Source organism: Nothoprocta perdicaria, unplaced genomic scaffold (assembly GCF_003342845.1).
Source record: "Nothoprocta perdicaria isolate Ctin4 unplaced genomic scaffold, notPer1 scaffold_170, whole genome shotgun sequence".
Lineage (NCBI taxonomy): Eukaryota > Metazoa > Chordata > Aves > Tinamiformes > Tinamidae > Nothoprocta > Nothoprocta perdicaria.
Genome location: NW_020454872.1, coordinates 859,989 through 875,495, shown reverse-complemented (window position 1 = coordinate 875,495; position 15,507 = coordinate 859,989). Strand labels below are relative to the sequence as shown.

General features: G+C 44.5%; 1 protein-coding gene across 1 annotated transcript in view; it reads right to left on the bottom strand.

The window, feature by feature from the left end:
* Positions 1-14,874, bottom strand: part of RAP1A (RAP1A, member of RAS oncogene family) — a 29,358-nt gene extending 14,484 nt beyond the window's left edge. The window contains exon 1 of the mRNA XM_026036031.1: positions 14,713-14,874. The gene's annotated coding sequence lies outside the window, so the exon portion shown is untranslated. The remainder of the gene's footprint in view (positions 1-14,712) is intronic.
* Between the last annotated feature and the right edge of the window lie 633 nt (positions 14,875-15,507).

Genomic DNA, 15,507 nt, shown 5'->3' with positions numbered 1-15,507 from the left:
TGCTTTCCAGTTCCAACACTCCAAAGTGGGTGCCCTGTCCCCGCTGCACGGGACCGTCCRGAGGACTGCACTAAGTGCTTTACACCCGCAAGCAGGTGGCACTGGGTCAGTGAGATAAACACAGAACAGGCCAGAACAGTTTGAAAACTTGACAGCAGTCCAATAATTATTCAAGAAAAATACCTTGAATGTTGGGAGAGATTAGAAAGCAGGAGTCTGTGGAATGCCTGCAACACTCCTATAAGCAGCCCAGAGCCTATCTAACAAGCACCCTCGGCTCGCACGTGTAACCGAGGGCTTGCACGTCCAGCTTCAGTAGATAAACACAGAAGTTGCAATGGGTCCTGTTTTGGTACTAAAAAAATTAAAACCCACTTCATTTTGCCCCAGGAGGAACTGGCAGCACAAACAATAGCAAACCACAATTTCTACTTGATCGCACCACTAAAAATGCTTCACCCTAACTGCAACTCCAGCTTGTAAACTATAGGAAGACAACATAAAATTGAAGTCTTGTAGGCTAAAAAAAGCTCAAAGCAGCAAGTTGACATTTCTATTGAATACAGAAAGGCATTTTCCTTGGGGAGCCAGAAGCAAGATTTGTGTTATGCCATTTCTGGAGCAGTTTAACCAGCCCATGTCCCAAGTTCAATGAAGATGCTTCAGTCTGAACAGTGACAGTGACTGCCCACCTGCCCTGCAGAGGCCCCGGGGCCAGCGGAGCCGGGAAAGGGGAATTTTGTCTCGGAGAAGCTGCACATCCAGCAAAATACATTTCCAAAGAACAAGTTGCAGAGAGCAGATCAACAGGGAGATTTTTAAAAACTGAGTCAGTAATAAATGAGTCATAAGCCAAAAACTTGACCGAAAAGTCAGGGGAGGAGGACAGGGCAGAAGGGTGGAGGAATCTGCTCATACTTAAACTCCCACATATTGAAATGAACCTTTTAAAACACGCACTAATATTAAATGGCTAAGACAGCCAAAACAGAGCAGGAAACGATACTCAGCATGGTGACTAATGCTTGAATCAAGCTTTGAATACACAGCAAATAGGTAGTTTTAAACAGACATGACCGTGTTTTAACAGATTAACGTTTCTGATGACCAGAATTATTCACCTACTCAGCTGGGAGTCCCATGCTGCCAAAGTCCAAGTGTTCAGCAGCTTTGTGCATCCTGCAAGGTCCTTATTCCTCTCCCCATCTTTGTTTGCCTTGAACAGGACAGCTTTATCCCATGGAAAATCCACCATGCTCCTGCAGGACATTTGCTCCCTAATATATATTGCACCAAACTCTCAAAACTTTAGCTGAAAGATGCAAAGCTGCCACCTCACTAGAAGGGCTCAGAGGCAGGACATGCACAGAGCAGTATTCTTGCTGTTTGCAGTTATGATTGAGGAATTTCAATGTAAGCAATGAAAGCTCATTAAACACACACTCTAAGAACTCTACATTAATCTAGGTGCTCTTTCAACAACTTATACAAATCTGGCCTAGYATCAAGAAAGGGCCCCAGAAACACCACTTATCTGGTTTTCCCCTGCATCTACTACACAGGGACTGCACCAACTGTCTCACTAGTCTGAGTTACAGCACACAGGGGACACGCACTTCACATCTGTTCTGTCCACCATGATTTGCCTTTTGCACCCCAAGAGGAATCTGGGGTTTCAGTTACAAAAGACAAATTGAGAATAACCTCCTTTCAAGTTATTTCAATGCTACAACGCATTTTAAGAGATGAAAACCCAGCACACATCCTCCTGTAAAGAATGCATGGGAACCGATGAAGTGCTTTGAATGCAGCCTGTTATCTGATGCATCTTAGAGCACGGAAACTCAACCACACGCACTGTGGATCCCCACTGCTTCTTGCATCACCTGTAATTATTTTACAGCATCGCAGTGCGTGCCCTTCTGCTGTGAAGGCATCACCTGCAAGAGCCCAACACGGCTGCTTCTTGCATCACCTGTAATTATTTTACAGCATCGCAGTGCGTGCCCTTCTGCTGTGAAGGCATCACCTGCAAGAGCCCAACACGGCACGGAGCTGCCCTGCAGGGCGACAGGAGCCCTGTGCAGGGACAAGGTGCCACGTGCGACACCATGCAAAGGGCATCCACAAACAGGCAAAGAGGATCAAGGGGAGCAGCAAGACACCAGTCTGGCAACAGGACACGTGCCCAGAGCCACCTYGCAATGAAGCATATGGAGGACTGACTCCCTCAACCTGCTCCTTGAGGGAGCAGACACCCAATACAGCGTGAGGGTCCCCAATACACCGTGATACTTGTGGTAGCACAAGGCTTTGTTGTTTAGTACCGTGTCATGGAAGCTCCAGATCACAGCAATGCCCATCACTGTACGCTGCTTTTGGAGGATGAAGCGGGTCTGTTCTGATGCTGTCAGTGCAGAAATACGAACTCCCTGCAATCAGCCTCCAGACATAACAGGAACAGCAAGAACATCCAAGTTTGATATGAACAAAAACCATGCAATTGTACGTAAAAATGTAACAAAACAGTTGAATGAAAACTTAACCTTCACCCCCAAATATTTTTTAGCAGCTCTGTATCCAAAACTCGAGGCAAGAGGCAGTGTCACAGACAGGTAAAACCTCGCAGCTGCGGAAATCAAGGCATTTCAACAAGAGATAATCAGGATGCCATAGTCCTTGTTGAGCATTTTTCCAAATACGAGTCAACAGCAGAGCTGAGTTCACTCAGGCTGCTCTTGCTGCACACATTTGCCCTGATCCAAGCCACACACATCTGAAAAGGGGAATTTTAGTCCAAATGTTGACAGTCTCCCCTACAGCGCTGAGGGCGGCTGACAGTTCAGCACTGCAACCTGCATCCTCCCTGAACCGCAGCACAGCCCCGGCTCAGAGGGGTGAGGGGAAAGGAACAGGAGGGAGGCGCTGAACAAGAGCACAAGCATCACAGGCACCAGAGCCCAGAGAAAACCCAAAAAGGCTCCCAGAAGGGAGCTCTAGCTGCTCGCACTGTTACCCTGGCAGGTGGTTTGTTCTCTTACGATCACTTGAAAGATTCAGTCCTGTATGACTGAGATACAAATCAGGAAAAAGGAGACAGGCAAGGGGAGCAAACAGCATTCAMGGGGTCTGGGAGCAGAAACGAGACAATAATCTGCTTTTGTACCAGCTTGCTCAGCATCTGCACCTCCCTTTCTCTAATGGTCCAGTTTTCACACACGGAAACTCAACCAGAAACATTAGGGAAGCCAAAGTATTAGAGGTTTTCATGGGGAAGTATGCTGCGAGCATTTTACTGAGTAGGGAGAAAAAGCATACAAATTATGGCCTGAACTTCAGCATCTATTTCCAATGCCTGTCCTTCAGAAAGAGCCATCCCTTTCTGCCTTTCCCTAAGGCTCGTAGATGCCGGGAACATTATAACCACACAACTTGGTTATTTTTACCTTGGCAGTTAAATATGGAATCACAGCTACTATAAACAAGCCCATTTAATTTTSAACTTGTTAATATTCTTTATGCCAACTTTTCTTTAATTACTATAAACTAGACCATGAAAACGCTCTCTCCCCATTTCTATTAAACACTACTTAATTCTTCACCAAAATTCCTTCATTAATCACAGCTGTGCTCTCAAACTCAAATCAAGCACTTATGCAAGGGACAGATTTACAGTGACTAAAAACCATGCTAAAACTGACAGGTTCCCTTTACAATGAAGGGGCAAGAGCAGAACGCGAGGCCTGGAGCTGACACCCAGGAGGGCCTGCGGTGCCTTCAACGCTGGCACCAGGCTCCCACACTCCGTGTCCAAGGAAAACTCCCATTCACCATCTGCTCCTTAATTAGGAAGTTGTTTTACACCATGCTCGTAGATACTGAATCGCTCAATGGAGTCGCCGGTCCATTAAATACTTGCCGGTGTCAATGCAGGCCGTGAGCGGTTGGCGTGCGCCTGCTGCCCCACGCAGGGACGGCACGCGGGACGCAGCCCCCGGCTAATTAGTGCAGGGCTCCCCCAAGAAGACCGCAAGCCCCGTCAGGGCCCGGCCCCGCTCATTAGCGTGAGCTTCATTAGCAGAATGGGAAGCGYTGCCACCCGCTCGCCGGCCCAGTCACTTACCCGGCGCTACAACCGCTCGTCTCGGAGGCTCCCAAGTCTCCTCGGCCCTGCCTGGGGCAGCCACCCCACAAAAAGGAGCTTAAAATAGAGCACGACTTCGGGGGATTCGGCCAGTGCAAGAGCAAGGTGACAAGCTTCCAAATGAGTAATTTTCCGTCTGACTTTTATTGCTTATCTTTACAATATCTGATATCTAAATAAAATTTTGTATTAATATCACATATATTCTAGCAGGATCATTTTATGTTATTACAACAGAAATCAATCCATTTTTCAAATTCAACAGTAGAAATCAACATTTATATCGACTGTTTTTAACATCAAATCAAACAAAAAAATCAATGCAACAAGCATATAATTAACCACATGCATAATAGTGTTGTGGGATGAGTCACTATGCAACTACAGTGTTACTCCTTCTGCAGTATATACTCAATTCCTCTGAGTTCCTAAGGTTTTCCCTCTATCAAATTTAACCTAATTTAACCTTAAAACCTAATTATTTTTAAAGGCCTGTTTTTGTTTGGTGGCTTCAGGGGTGTTTGACATTCAGAAACATGCATGTTCCTCTATACAAGTTTGCCAATGAGCAGCTGATAAATAAATCTGATTCCCCATCATAAGGGCTGATCATTGACTCTGATCCTGAACCAGTGCTGCACTACAAAGGCTGTCAATAAAGCAGCTGTGAACTGAACTCAGAGCAAGCCCAAACTGCGTGTTTTGAGCGACAACTTTCCCCAACAATTTCTAATTCACACGGCTGAAGGCAGCAGCATTTTAACTACTCATCCTGCTCAAATCAGGGGCAATCACAATTTCTAACTGACTAGACATACTGCTTTGCTTCCGAAATACAAGATAAACAACAAAACAACAAAAAAAGTTGACAGACGCCTACGTAACGAATGAACTAACGACATGCCCCAAACCAAACATTTTCTGCATGCAGAAGTGGCACTGCTGTCAGGTTTCACTGCTTCTGRAGGGGTTATGGGCCCCCAAGCCCTGGCCATTCACAAACTGCAGGGTTCAYCTCTGCTCCCCAAATCACAGCAAAGCAGCAGTGAGTTTCTGCACAATTTCACCTCCCAAGACGTGCATTGAGAAGGTTACTGGTCCAKGGCCAAGGCCATAAAAGCCTCAGCTGGGAGTAAAGTCCTTTAGCAACCGAGTGGCCCTTTAACTTCAGCTTTGCTGCACTGGGACTTTCAACAAATTAACCACAATACAAACAAGTCGGAGYGCCAAACTTCTTTGAAAATAACAATTACTCTGTACTTTGAAAAAGTGCTTTTACACACCACACAAGCATATTGGGACTGATCTACCTCCATCTGSAACCTTTTCTTCATGCTGAACATGGAATTTTTTAAATATTGGGGTGTTTACCTCTACTGAAGTGACTGCCTGCTTATTCACTTTAATCTGCTTTGATGGCAAAGTATTTCAGAAAGGGGCAAGCACTTTGGGCAGCCCAAGCCTGCCATGCTCAAACAGCTAATTTATTTTCTGTCCTCCTGCTCTGCAGTTGCAGAAAGCTGCTAGGGACATGTGCCAGCCCCACAAAGGCACTGGCAGGGACGCCAGAAGCCAAGCTCAAGGAGCAACACTCACTGCATCCCTAAATTAGAGCAAACCACCACGTCACTGCCTGCCTCGCCTCCAAACGCAGAGCACTGCTGCAAATTTAAACGAGCGCCCAGCTGCRGAGAGGCACCCACCTGTATTCTTCACACTCAGCAAAGACTAAGTTTTCAGTTCATGCAGAATTAGACAGCAGCTCTGTAGGAGGGACTGCACAGACGGTGCAGAAATAGTCAAACTACACTAATTCCTCACAGACACAACCTGGCAATGGAGGCCCTCCCGGGCAGCAGCACAGCAGCACTCAGCCCCTTCTCTCCCTTGGGTCTGGAGCTACTTCAGCATCTTCAGCAGAGGGTTCCACACAACACAAGCCCTCGACTGCTCTGCCTTTTTCTGAGGGAAGGAAGAGAGAAAAATGTCCCCCCTCCCTTTCTCATCAGCAAAGCATGTAAATGTTAAAGGCATGAACATTAGATACAGAATCAATTTATGGGACTTCCTCCCATCTGTTCTCCTCTGCACCCATTGATTTTAAAGTTGTATTGTGTTTTGTCCACATTTAGTGGGGAAAAAAAAAAGAGCCTGACCTTTCTAAACATGAGATTAAATTCCAGAGAGAATCTAGGAGACTCAATCACAGCAAAAACAGCAACTACATTACACTTGGTAAGAATAAGTTGTTGTGCTGATAGTAGCTCGGCAACATTCTTTACTACGTCCTTCCTGGTTTATGTAATTAGAGTAAATAAGTGACACAAGGCAGGTGGACTGTCACTGCAAGTTTAGCTTTCATTTTAAGCAATTATTATTTCTGTAGTGATACCGACCACACAGAGCAAAAGCAATGTGCGACCAACTCACCTTGACAGCACTCATCTTTAGTCTAACRGAAACAAACTTGTGCAAGAATATTTTAACATGCCTTAGAGGTGTTAGAAGTGAAACACTGTACAAAGTACTGTTTAGGCAAAAAAAAAGTTAAAGGATCATATGCCCCAGCAGCTGAAACAGCCCAGGACAGCTTATTCTGCTCCAGAACCCCTTTAAATTACACTCCAAAAAGGGTGTTTTGCCGATTTTTGGTGCAGTGTGGGGCTGGAGCGCCCGGGGGGCTGCTGGCAGCCTGGCCTGCAGCACTGGGCAGCTCCTCCCGGCCCGTGCCCTTAGCACGGCTGCACACACACGTACATTGGGGCAGGAGGAGGGGGGAAGCCACCSTGACCACAACTGTACTCCAAAATTACATCTTTCATAACACCCTGCCTCTTTACCAAGGTCTTTAACTTCTTGTTACAAATGCAGAGAGAAATGACTTTGGAAAAAATCTTTTCTATCCATAATTGATAACCAAGACTAGTATTAAGCCTCTAAAATGTGTCCTGCATTAGTTTAGAACACTGCTCAGYTTCAGGAGACTACCAGATAAATTCCAGAAAAATATGAAAATTCTTCACATCTTAAGAGCAAAGCTGCAACAGGCAGCCTGTGTGCACACATTTGATCTGACCGTGGTGATTGATCTAAAGGTCAAGTTTGCATATGCAGTCTAGACATTTTCACTGCCTTAAAAACACTTATTTGTTCAGTGTGCATGTCAGCCACGGGCAACCAAAACACCTACTGTTCTCTCACACAAATAAGGCTAATTAAACGCCTGCTTTAACCGTTATTTTTGAATGAGGAGTCCCACTTACCATATGGCCACATTAATATGTTGTTTATCAGTTTATAATAAGCACTTTGAGATGAGTGCCCTCAGTACCTAACTCAAGTTAACGATGAATGTTTTAACACCCTRAAGTTGAAGCACAGATCTTTAAATGTTTCCACAGCATTTTTATAAACTTGATGGGAAGGTGATTAGCAGTAAGTTAATTACTCCACAGAAAATGTAACAGTTTCATTACCACTTGTAGCAAAATGAAGTTGTTTAACATGATACTTAATCCTTTAGCATTTAGCTCAGACATTTAATGATGCTCCCCAGCACTCAATGAAAACAGTGAGTAAAAGTTGAGCTTTGTTTGTTTACAATCATAAATATTTTTACTCCTACATGAACACTTTTAACTGAAGAAATACCCAAAGTTTGAGGAAGACTTCACTGGACTCTGAAGATCATCCTACTTTTAGGGTAGAAAGATCTAAACTGAATTTCTGAAAACTCTATAAAGGGTATGTTACTACATCAGCACAGTTATTTCTCTGAAGTTTTAAATCCTTCAGAATCTGAACGTCTTAAAAGGACAAATAACTTTGCCAATTCATCCTAAAASAGCGTTCATGGATAATAAAAGATAGCACTAACCCTTACAGGAAATAGCTGCTATAGTAGCAAGTATTTTTATGAGCCATCACAGAACTTAAAGGTCAGCCTTGATTACAAGCAGATTAGATTATTATACAACTGTTTAAAAAAAAATCATGGGCAGTTGGACTCTTGCGTTCAGGAGAGCTGCTAAATTTAACCAAGAAGGAAGGGAGAACTCATCCTACAGCGACTAACCCAGGAACAAGAGCGTCACCAGCATCATCCAGCCCTTCCTCTGCCCCTCACCAGCAGCCTTGGACAAAGCGTCGCCAAAACCGGCACTTCCAAGGGTAACTTGGGGCGGGCAGCAAAGGCAAGGTGCTCAAACAGGAACGAAAAGCAAATTTTCAGCCTTTGAAGTGATGAACAAGGCGGCAGAAAAAGCTCCCTCCCACATCAGTATGGGAATCCTTGAAGACAAAGCTGGAGCCCTCAGCACACAGGGCTCTGCATTGAGCATTTCGYGCTGTTAGCTGCTACTCCTGCACCTTCCACTTTGGTTAAAACRTCTTCCACTTCCCCTTAATCTTTTCAAAGTTAAACCCCGCTTAAATACTTTTTCTCGAGTCCCTCTACAAATGCCAAACCAACCATAAGAACCAATGTGCACTACAGTTTACCAGAAGGTATTATACCCTAGAAGGTATTTAGSATTAAACCAGAACAAAGCCCCCCGTGCTTCTGCCCACAGAGTTGGGGTCACACTGACGTGGCAGGGAGACACCAACAAAATGTTTTSGACTCAGAGCTCTGTGCATGTTCCTTAGTCGTGTCCAACACCTGCTAATGCCATGCTCAGCCATCTGCATTGCTCCAGCTTCCATATTAACCCGAGCTTGATTTTACAGTTATGATGAGTTTTTGGGCAAACAGTTCACGAAACAAGAGCAGGCAACAATGGATGGAAATAATGCAGTAAGTGAAAGCCACATTCTCAGAAGGCACACCACCCAGGACCCTGCCTTGGAGCATGACAACAAGTATTAGAGCATTTGTAGTGAGATTCAAGAAAAAGCTTTATTCTGGCTTTGAAATCTATTCATTGATCAATAGGCCAATGCAATAAATTCATGAAATGATACACASTCATAAGGACTGCAATAGTGTTTTAAGTGACCTGATGGGCAAAAAGCCTTACGTACAAGAATAACTCATGAAAAAGTGTCCCTTGAAATAACTGCAAGCTGTAATTTTATCCTCAACATCGTTTTCAATTACTATGAAAGTTACAAGCCAAAGCATGCGAAAGCAGCAACTGCCTAAGTTTATTTTATATTCACCTGTATTTTATAAATCCACCAAGATTCCCGCTCTTCAGGACTCATAACCAGGAAAGGTTGTTGAGCAGAAACCCAGCGCACGGGCTCGAGTGCAGCAAGATGGGCCGGAACAGGCTACTTGCGCAAAGAGAATTGCACCAGAAATAACCTTACCCAGTGACCTATGATTTACTTCAAGCTACCACGTGGTAGGTGGTATATAAAAGGCAATTACTCTGCGTGTCAGCTGTCTGTAATGAAAGGTTCCTTTCCAAGCAGCCTCTCCCTACAACTTCAAGTTTATTTACATTAGGAACACTACATAAAAAGCAACATAAGAAAAAAGGCACTGCAACCAAAACATCCAGCCCAACTGCTCTTCYCACACACTCAGGGCTTTCCACAGTAAGGACTTATTTTCAACTAATGTGTTAAAAATGTTAGACACATCTGATTCCACAGAGATTAATGGCTTGGAAAATAAGTAACAGYGGTCTTATTTCTGGACTTGCTGAGCACCCACACCTCCAGCTGAAGCCAGTGGGAGCTGCGGATGCTCAGATCTTACAAAGCGCAGATTTTAAAGCTATGAGTTCACATGCAATACTGTAATTTAAATGACAAAATCGAATTTTTTCAGTATTAGAACACACCAGAACATAGCATCTCTGCATCCAAGCAGGGTTCCAACAAATAAGAAACATTCCAACAAGCCCTTAATTTGCAGTTTTAGCCCCTAAACAACGAGATGCAACTAGCCTGCTTTTTCTGCAAAGCACCAACAAGCAGCAGTTATGCAACGCAGCTGATTAGCAAACCCACTGCGCACGATTTGTTGTGCTGCATTTCCAAAATGCAGTCTCTCCCAGTAACATCTGACAGAGCAACATTTGACAGAGCAACAGCTACCTATTAGGCTCGTCCTGCTCCTCACATGAGTGCACAGAGCACTTGGGCGCGTGTATTTTTGGTCTCGAGTGATGAATAAAGCTCTGTTTCAGTCCTAACACCACCACTGCTGCGAACATATTCAGACCACTTGCTTCAGYGCCCAGGAAGGACTTAAACACCTTCCATCTTATCAATATCCCCAAAAAGTCACAGCTGAATGACTCAAGGCCACCTGCTCGCCGGACTCCTTGCCCGGCTCCCAGTGTTTGCACTCACTCAGAGCAGGGGCAGTGAGGACAGCCAAGTCAAGMATCCACAGCCGTGGCCTGTGAGCAGCAATGCATCCTGTTTCCACCCTTTGCTCTGCAGTACCTGTTCCTCCCTCCTTACAAAAGCCTGTGGAGTGTCAAATTTTCCCCCAAATATGGGGTTTTGTTCAAGTACAAATTTACTTCCAAAAGTAGAGCTTCTCAAAGCACTACGGTCTGCTTTTCTCAACTTAAAAAATTAAATACGTGCTTTCCGCCAGGTTCCCATCAAGCCGCTGCGCRTGCACTGAGGAAGCGCCTGTTCAGGTAGAGCAGGTATTTCCCAAGAGCAGTACACCCGACCTGCTGGGCCGCTTGCAGCGTGGCAGGGCAACACACATCAAAACACTGTCTTCATGTGGCCACGTTGGGATCCAGATCCACCCTGCCTGCCCCCAGCGGCTTGGCCCTGTCGTGCACCCAGGACCATGTCCAGCACAGGAGCAGGAACAACAAACATCTCTACTGCTCATCTCTAACTCAGTGTATTGGCTACTACTGTGTTCCAAGCACAATCTGGAAATACCAAACTTACAGAAAAAGCAATCAAAATCAAAGAATGCTTCTCATGTCCCATTTCTTCCCACACACTCCTCAAACAAGTTTCCCACAGAAGATGAATGCAATTTAAGCTTAAACACACCATGACGATTAGGAATGTAATACTGGGACAGTGCCTCCTCCTCGAGCACAACCCGTCTCCCCACAGCCTCTTCATTTTAATGTCATTAAAAGGAAGACCTTCTCCAGCCTTCATCCTTGTACCATCTGCAAGGGGAGAGGTGATCACYAACAAATTTGTCTCATCTAGAGTTTGAGAGCAAACTTCCTTCACTGGTCCTGRCAGTGAAATGGCATTAGTAAGTGGAGCTTATAATAAAACACARGAATAGCTGTTACCAAGAGCTGGGAGTTGGGTCCAGCCCTGCACGATGCTTCACTGTCAACTGTCTGTACATGTTGTTCTTGCCCTCTTCTCACTTTAGAAACAGGCAGATCAGGCAGCAGACGATTCATAGCAAAATTATCCCTGTCACAGGACAGCACTGGCTCTAACAGCTCTTTCTCGCTCTCAAAGATTTCATTCAGGCAGCAAACATAAAACTGACTCACAGGTGATCTCCAAAGCCTCCATCCGAGCAAACTCGGCTAAGAAACAAGCTGTGAAGGCTGTACATTTGTCACAAGAGAAAGACAGTAAGATAYACATGACATACATTCCCACAAGAGCACGCTCTTCCTTGCCAGCAAGTCTGCTGGCACTGAAGACAGACATCAAACATTCACCCSGGTATCCACCATGGAGAAAAACCTACAGATAAGTGATTTCTAGGTGTAACGGGGCAGATAGATGCCGCCTTACCTCCACTACACTCACAGCACATGTCTGAAATGCCCCAATGGAAGTCAAGTGCAGTCAGGAACTGCAGTTTGTTGGCTATTTTAAGTCAGCTGAAGTGCTGTCAGTGACATGTAACCTAGAAGAATTTATATGGGAAACAGCCCCCTGTTCCAAACAGGGCTGGCTTCAAAGTCACACCAGGTCACGTCAGACCTTGCCCAGTCAAGTCAGAATATCTCCAAGGTCACAGACTCCAAACTTCCTGTGCAGCCTATCCCAGTGCTTAATCATTGCAGGATTTTTTTCCCTGCATTTAATTGGAATTTCCTTGGCTGCAATTTGCAATTATTGCCTCTTGCCCTTTCACTGTGCAGCTCAGGGGCGAATCCCGTTAGATGACCACTGTGACCCCCATCAGAGAGCAGAAGACAGCAATTAGATCCCCCTCAGCTTAACCTTCTCCTCTTCAAACTGAATAAATCCCATTCCCTTCTGTTTCTCCTTAAAATTAGCATATAATCAAAAGGCAGCAYAGACAAAAGAGGATGCTGAAGCCCTACCAGACTATCAGGATGGCCTASTAAAGAAACTGTCTTCAGTGCACTGTGAAGGCAGGGATTTCACAAGCTGTCAGCCTGGAAACAAACGGTGCGAGGACAGGCACACACCTTGTCAGCAAGACCTCAGCTCCGCTTCTCCCACGGCCGAGTCCTTGTCAGGAATGACTCGGGAGACAGACAGGGTCAGTCACCGAAACGCCCRCGGATGGCAGCATGAATCAAGCACTAAACACTATTTTTTGTCATAGGGTTTTGGTCTGCTGTCTCCATCAGCGATTTTAGAAAGCTCACGATTYAAGAGAGCCAGCTGAGCTTTTAAGACCAGTCACGTGAAAAGAATCACTAATTACAAAGATCTGTTTTAACAAGACACTTATATTAATCCTTTCTCCTTTGACATGTTATGCCACAATTCTTCATTTAAGAAAGGTGGTTTTTTTTCCTCATTTTTCCTAGTATTAGTGATTTCTTGAGGCTCTAAAATGTTTTGGATTCCTATTCAATTCTTGCTTCCAAGCATTCCCAAAAGCTCAGCAATAAAAAAAATTCAACAGTGAGAAAGTGAAGGAGTTAAATCCATTTCCTGTATGATACRATTAGAACTCTTTAGCAACCGTGGAAACAATTCAGAGCTTCTAATCAAATGGTTAAGTCACCATTCTTGGAAATGTTTTGCCCATAAAGTTGTTTCCTCTATAGGGATGATTAACAAAAAAATCATTTATTCATTTGTATACGTAAGATTGAATTAAAATTATCTTTACGCATTCTTGCTCCATTTAACCGTTGCCATGAACCAAAATTTAATGAATTTCATTACAAGCAAGCACCAGAAAGCACATTATACTTCCAATCATACTGAAAAACAAAGACCTTAAAGCTGTGTTCTCATTCCAAGGTAGCCTGTGGACTTTTTTAGACATTAATTTAGACTCAGAGTCAACAGAGCAGTCTAGGAATCTGCATACTCAGTGCAGGAGTAAATAAAATACCTTACACACACACTTCAGCCTCTGAATAAGGCAGATTGTCCTGAGCTATTTTGTTTGATCCAATTATCTTTTCAGCTTTCTGACATCCCAAATTCTCAGCCATGAGGTATTAGATTCCAGAATCAAAAGCTCYTGAAAAGATAAAAAGATGCCCCTAAGACTTATAAGTACCCTTTTAAGATGATGCTCCCATTACCATTCTTTAATTTCCAATAATCTATTAAATAAAAGAAACATTTCAATGAATGTTAAAAAAAAACCAGTCAACTGAGCATAACTCCTGGATGCTGCCACAGAATAAGCCATTTAATCACAGTAAGAAAAAACAAAATAAAGATCAGGTTGATATCTACTTCAGAGGTCAGCATAAAACAACTTTGAACTTTAAGCTCAAAAAAACCCCACTATTTCCTCTTGAAAGACAAACAGGGCTGGGGGAGGTGGCAAGATTTAAACTTCACATATGCTTGAAAGATTCACTTCCTTTTCCACTAGGATAGGAAGACAAGATGTTCCCGTTACCAAAATATTAGGATTTTCAGTTTGGCAGTTGACTCTGTAWAAGGTATAAATCTACAACATTGCGTATGTAACTAAAGTCCCTACACAGACAATTTTTTAAACCTCTCAAGCTGCACAGAACAAATCTGCTTGGTGAATGACAAGTTCAAAGCGACACCGAGGACGCTGCACACTGGCACGGTAYGAGACACAAACACTGCTGCAATGTATCAGCACAAACAAGTGTTTAGAGTTGTTTATGCCTCAAGACTGTGATTCAATATACAATTAATACTTTTGCATTAAAGTACATCCACATGTGACACTGCTGACATCTAATTAAGTTTCATTTAAAGAAACCAGCCAGCACCCTCAGACTGGATGAGCAGGCATGAAATGCACCACAAAATGGTCTAGGTCTGCAGAGCTGCAGCTTAGGGTTTCAAACACAAGCCACTTTGATAAGCCACGTAAACACTAGGCTCAAAACACAAACATTAACCTGCCAGGGGAATTACCCTGTGCTTGTACCCTAGACCTCCTTTGGCCTGCAGTCCCCCTGCAAATCTTTGCAAAGCTCCTTACCCTGAAAACCGCCGCACCAGAGCCAAGACGCGTGATTAAAYACACTGCTTTTAGTTTCATTTGAAACCTCCGAATTCTAAACCTTGGTCTTCCAATGCCATCTGGCCTACTAAATGCTATCAAACTTTTCCGAGTTTATTTTTCCACCACACACAGTCCTCCGGTTAGACCAACTACAGTCCTCGAGTAGGTTTTTTCCTCTAAAGTTTATACAGGACATAGGAAATATCTGCTGTTAAGCATAACTCACTTTTTTTGCGGATGATCTCGGTCCAACAGAACCCGAATCCTCCTGCGCTGGTGCGTGATCGGGAGAAAACACTGCGCATGAAAAGAGATTATTTTTAGACTCCGTATTTGGGAAGCGGAGCCCTTCACTTCCTGTGAGCTCCACCTCACAGCGCCGCGCGCGTTCTCGTTGGATTTCCAAAGCCCCAGCATTTCACAACTTCTGCTACCAGGACACAGCGACGGGGCCGGCTGCTGGGGCTCAGAAACGGGAACTCGCCGTGTTCAGCTCTGCTCTAAAAATCTCCCCAAAAGTTGGAACGCAACGACYGTCCTCAAGGGGAAGGACACAACGGCGCCTCCTCCTACCGCAATTAGGAACAGAACCTTAAATATTTTTTATTTCTAACGCCGATCTTGCCCATGGCAACGGGGCATTCCCGGCGTGAGGGAGTTGCTATGGTGACACGGCCGGGATGTCGGCGGGAACACAAAGTTTGTCCCGCTCGGGACAGGGCGATCCGCACGGCTCCCGAAACGCGGGCGTTAATGCGGCGTTCCCGCCCGCAGCCATCCCAAGTTTCCAGCCATTCCGCCTTAAAAAAAAATATATAAAAATCCTTCAGAACTGGAGGAAACTTATCACAGGTGAAAATTAATGGCATGTCAATCCATTAAGGTGAAAAAAAGGCAGGAAAAAGGCAAAAAAATCCAAAGGAGTGAGGTGTTTCAGGGCAAGGCCATCATCTCCCAGCCCGTTCCCTCAGTTTAGCTGTTCCAATCCCTCAGTGCCTCTTTCTCCTGCGAACATTGCTAC